Here is a 6,000-nt window from a genome sequence, read left to right as displayed (position 1 = left end):
CATCTGTTTGTGAATGAATTGTATTTTGTCCATGTAGAAATGTGCCATACTCAGTCACACATACACACAAAACAAACTAAGCCCAAAGCACAGTGCTTAGCACACGCCAAGTCTCCATAATGGCAGCTATAGGCATTTGATCACGATTTATGTATGATAAATATTATTCGTGTGTCGATGCTCCTGCTGCTGCTTGGTTGCTTCACTTGCGTTTGTGCGACCTCGTGAACTGCAGCTAGACAGGCTCCTCCATCCCTGGGATTCTCTAGGCAAGAGTACTAGAGTGGGTTGCCATGCCCTCCTCCAGGGAATCTTCCCTACCCAGGACTGAACAAAGGTCTCCAGCATTGGCAGGCAGATTTTTTACCGCTGAGCCACCAGGAAAGCCCATATGTGTCAATGCATAGATGTAAGTAATATATTTATTTTAATAATAATATTATCATGCAGCAAAAAAAATGAAAGATGCTACCTGGAAGAGTGGGAGAAGCAATCAGGTGACACCCAAATTCATCACTTGGGAGGCGCTTGGAGGGGAGCTTTGGCACAGCCAGACCTGCCAAAGCTATGCAGAAATTCAAGGACAGGTCTAGAATAAGCTCCTACTTCCTGACTTCCAGGGCCTTGTCCGTCACACTCCAGCCCTGCCCACGCCCACTGTGGGGACAGAGCCCTCTGGGGTTGGGGGGGAGCTCAGAAGGACCACTACCCCCATACTCTGACCTATGCTGTCTCTGAGCTGGTGACCACTAGCAGTCTCACCAGTGCCTATCCTGGCTCAGAGTAGGAGACCTGAGAGCGCTGGGAGCCAGGAGACCCCAGGGACGCATCAGCTGCCCACCACCCATCCTGCAGAGAGGGACCCTGAGACCACTTGCCAGAACCAGCAGAACACCCCTGGGAATTCTCCCTTCCCTGCTCACTTACACATGGGGGCCATGACTTACCTATGGCCTTGGCCTCCAACTTGGAAGAGAGAGCTGTGCACAGGGCCCTGTGAATCTGGGAGGTCACAGGTCCCAAGTGACCCCCACCCACCCATCGAGGGGCGTGGTGGCTGTTTTTCCAGAAGAGGTCTGGTTCCAGCACTCACTCTCCCCTGCTGAACGCCGTCATGTGGGAATAAGAAAGAGCTTTAAAGTTCCAGAGCCAGTTTTGCTTTTCTCTTGGGCCCCAGGGGTTAGGGAAAGTGTAGAGAGAGGGATGTTTAAAATCCATTCATTTAATTTGCCAGGGATTCCCTGGTAGCTCAGCTGGTAAAGAATCTGCCTGCAATGCAGGAGACCTTGGTTCAATCCCTGGGTCGGGAAGATTTGCTGGAGAAGGGATAGGCTACTCACTCCAGTATCCTGGCCAGGAGAATGCCATGGACTGTACAGCCCATGGAGTCACAAAGAGTGGGACACAACTGAGTGACTTCATTTTATTTGCATATTTAGCAGGGTGCCAACAGAATCAGAGGCACCAGGGTTTGAAACAAGGCAGCCCACTTACTAGCTCCTTGCGCTTGGGAGGTTCTTTGAGTTGTCTGAGCCTCAGCTGCCACCTCTGTGAAGTGGGGTAATAAGGCACTGCCTCTGGGAGCTGCTGGTAGAGGTGAGTGAGGCCAGACTCATAAGGAATCACTCAGCACAGACGTCAATAGCACTGTGATGGGGAAGCAGGCCACAGCTGTAACTGCTGCTGCTGCTGCTGCTGCTAAGTCGCTTCAGTCGTGTCCGACTCTGTGTGACCCCACAGACGGCAGCCCACTAAGCTCCCCCGTCCTTGGGATTCTCCAGGCAAGAACGCTGGAGTGGGTTGCCATTTCCTTCTCCAGTGGATGAAAGTGAAAAGTGAAAGGGAAGTCGCTGAGTCGCGTCCAACTCAGCCACCCCATGGACTGCAGCCTAGCAGGCTCCTCCATCCATGGGATTTTTCCAGGCAGGAGTACTGGAGTGGGGTGCCATTGCCTTCTCCAACAGCTGTAACTACTTGCCTGTAAAAGCCTGAAAGAATCTTCACCAAAATTTAAGTGGAGGTAGGGGTGGGGAGGAGAAGGCAATGGCACCCCACTCCAGTGTTCTTGCCTGGAGAATCCCAGGGACGGGGGAGCCTCGTGGGCTGCCGTCTATGGGGTCTCACAGAGTCAGACAAACTTAGCAGCAGCAGCAGCAGCAGGAGTGGGGAGGTGGAAGGGGGAATGGACTGGGTGCTGCAGGGGAGGTTATCACTGAGGGGGCAGGATTTCAGCAACTCCTTTTCTTTCTTTACTTTTCTTCTGGCTTATCCGAGTTTTCCAAATATTCCACAGTGTTTCCTGAATTCATTGTCATTCGAAAATAATAGAGTGAAAAATCAACCTGCTCCCCGCTGTGATGCGTGGCCGCCTCCATGCTAGGGATGGGGGTGGGAGTGCGGTGTGGGGAGGGAGCCCCCGGCAGCGGAGGGGCGAGGTCCCCCCCTCCCCTGTCAGGGAGGAACCCCCCTACCCCGGCGGGACGGCCCCACGCTCCTGCTCGCTTGGGTTGCGCCTGGCTCAGACAATGCGAACACACAATCATTCATTATAACTCAATTACAGTGATTAAAGCTGGTGGCATGCAGAGGCAGGAGGGAGTGTTGCCAACAGAATTTACACTCCGTGTCATCAGCGAGAGATAACAGCAGCTGACGCGGCCGCTCGCCTCCCCTGCCATCTGCTCGGCGCGGGGGCCGCCCGAGGGGCGAGGTGCTGCCGGTGGACCACGCGGCGGGGCGGCGGAGAACTGCTGACTCGGGCTGCCCCCGGGCTGGGGCCGCGACCGCACCGCGATCGCTGAGGAAGCTGCCCTCCGCGCAGACAACGCGGCCCAGAAAGCCAACATCTGGAATGGGGGATGTGGGGAGGCGACGGTACCGGCTCTTCTGGGTTTGTGCCCGCCCATGGCGGAGGCTGATACTGGAACATCTCAGTTTTGCTCCCGTGCTCCTGATGGGTAAACTGAGGCCCAGATCCATGAGAGATGACACACAGGAAGGCAAACCTCATCTGTTTCGCTCTCCTAGGAACTGTGCAGAGAGGAAAGCTGGAAAGTTGGGCCCCTAGCCCTCTGGACTCCGGGGAAGGGGAGAGGCCAGACTTAGGCTTGAGACCTGAAACGGTCAAAGGTGGTGACAGGAGGGGCCCCAGGGGCAATGCAGGGGACACCAGCCACAGGGCAAGGACGCTAGGGGCATGAGGTGGGGCAGTGAAATGGCCATCAGTCAGCAGGCAGCGGATCAGACAGTGGTGGGCTCTGGGCAGGGTGACTCAGAGGGACTAGGAGGATGAGACAGGCCATGGCCTGGGCGTGTATCACCATGAGGCAGAGGGGGGACAGGACAGGGCTGCCTTTTTAGGGGCAGAAGTGTCATCCCAGGACACCAGGCCTCCAGGTCTGTCAGCACCAGGAAACAGGAACCTGTCTATTGGACATGCAGATGAGTGAGTCCCTTATCTGGAAAAGTCTCCATTCTGAGCCCCTGTGGAGTAGAGGTGGGGTGGGGGAAAGAGAGCTCAGGGCTCTCATGTCCCGGTTACTCTGTTACTTGTTCAGCACGCTTTCCAGCTATGCCAAGCTCTAAGGCCATAGTCACCATGGGTAGCACAATACCACAGCTAGAGCTCATGCCCAAATCCCACCACAAGTCTCATTTGCTAAACTGTCAGCAGCTCCTTGGGGGCTTCCCAGATGTCTCTGTGGTAAGGAACCTGCCTGCCATGCAGGGGACACAGGAGGCAGCAGGTTTGATCCCTGGGTCGGGAAGATCCCCTGGAAGAGGGCATGGCAACCCATGTCAGTATTCTTGCCTGGAATATTCCATGGACAAAGGAGCCTGGTGGGCTATAGTCCATGGGGTTGCAAAGAGTCGGACATGACTGACTGAGCAGGCACATACACAGTGGTTCCTTGCTTCCTCCAGGATACATCTGACACCCCGCAGGTGTTCTCCCTTGAGCCTCATCTTTCTCCATTGCCCCAGGGCCTTTGTACATGCTGTTCCACAGCTCTGCCCCCTTCCTTTGGCCTTCCTCATCCCACTGGTCCCTCAGAGCCCAGCATAGGCCTCCCAACCTCCGGGAAGCCATCCTGAGTTTGGAGCCATCTGGGTGCCCCTCCTCTGGATTCTCATCCCTCCCCCAGCCCCATGCTAGTCCCCTTGGAGCGCTGACCACAGAATGTTGGGGTCACCTGGGGACAGGTCTGTTTCCCACCTGCAATCCCGGTAGCAACGGGTGAGCAATGGCCAGGTCCTGTGCATTTCTGGAGTCTCAGGGCTGACTGGATAGAAGCTTGAATGTGGATGAGGGGCCCAAACAGGAGCTGACACAGTGGCTGCCTCACAAAGACTGGCTCAGGAGAGCACACAACCAAGCCCGCAGGCTGGGACAGAGGTCACTGTGAGAGTGAAGAGGGAGGGAGGGGAGCTGAAGGGGTAGCAACCCCGCTTCTGCCAGTCCAGACCTCTCCTGCAGCCATGAGGGCCACTCAGTCCATGGCTGACAGGCCCGCTCTGTGCTGCCTCTCTGGCTCCCAGGCAGGTCAGACAGGGCAGGGCTGATGGCCCAGGGTGAGGCTCGGAGCTGCTGACTGCTGAGGCCAGAGACAGAGAAGATGGGGCTGCCGCCTTCCCTCTCCACATCCCGTGTCAGGCCACCTCGACCCCAAGCAGTCAGCCACCGGGGAACCTTGGCGACATGGTACAAGAGCGAGGTCCAGGCGGGACCACATCACCCTGCCCGGAAAGCAGTCCCTGGAATTCCCCAAGTAGAACCAAAAGAGGAAGATGAGGAGAGGTGTTGGAGGTGGGGGACGTGGTCGGGGAGCCTGCGATGCAAAAGACACGCAGAGTCAAGAAACCTAGGTTTTAGTTTCAGTCTTGACTGGGGCTGCGTGAGGGACACAGAGAGTCCAGTGTTCTGTGGAACTTCCATTCCAAATCACTTGTGCTCTTGGGGCCTCAGTTTCTCCATCTGTCATGGGAGTCATGGACTTGATCTGGTTGGGGGAGAATTCTTTTTAAGCAAGGTGAAGACGCATTGAAAATCATTGCCAATGATAGGCAATCTCCTGGCATAAACCATAATGAAAAAGAATATAAAGAAGGAATGTATATATGTGTATAATTGAGTCACTTTGCTGTATAGCAGAAATTAGCACATTGTAAGTCAGCTATACTTCAATCAAAAGAAAAAGAAAATCATTGCCCACAGAGCAAGAAAGTTTTTCTTTCTAATTCTCGAGGATGCTGATGAGTCCTTAGCACCTCTCAAACACCGCCCCATTTCCCTTTCAAGTAACAAAGAGGGAGTCAGGAGGACTAGAAAAGAGGTGTGGTTAGATTTGTTGACATTACATTTAGTAGTATGGAGACCTTTTTTAAAAGATGAGTGATACCCATTTGCTGCTGCTGCTAAGTCACTTCAGTCGTGTCCAGCTCTGTGCGACCTTATAGACAGCAGCCCACCAGGCTCTGCCGTCCCTGGGATTCTCCAGGCAAGAACATTGGAGTGGGTTGTCTTTTCCTCCTCCAATGCATGAAAGTGAAAAGTGAAAGGGAAGTCACTCAGTTGTGTCTGACTCTTCGCGACCCCATGGACTGCAGCCCACCAGGCTCCTCTGTCCCATTTAGGAGAATGATATAAAGCTTCTCTCTTAAATGCTTATATTTAAGCTTTAAAAGTGAATTTATTTAAAGAATAACTACGAAGTAACTCCCTGCCTGGTGAGTTTTAGTAAACCAGGGCACCAATCACCAGATGATAATTTACAAATGACTGCAATTCCTTGATCCTTGGGTTCAGAGGGTGCTGTGTCAGCAGGGTAGCTCTGCCCTTGTTGGGGGCAGGGCTCAGAGGCCTGACAGCTGTAGGTCCTGGAACCGGGCCAGCAGGGTCAGAGGCAGGTATTACACCCTGATAAAAGTGAGTCAACTGGTAACATCGGTCCTTGGGGCTTCCCAGGGACTAGGGAGTATGTCCCCAAACAAGCTTAAATG

This window comes from Bubalus bubalis, chromosome 11 (assembly GCF_019923935.1).
Source record: "Bubalus bubalis isolate 160015118507 breed Murrah chromosome 11, NDDB_SH_1, whole genome shotgun sequence".
Lineage (NCBI taxonomy): Eukaryota > Metazoa > Chordata > Mammalia > Artiodactyla > Bovidae > Bubalus > Bubalus bubalis.
Note: the sequence above shows the minus strand (reverse complement) of the source record.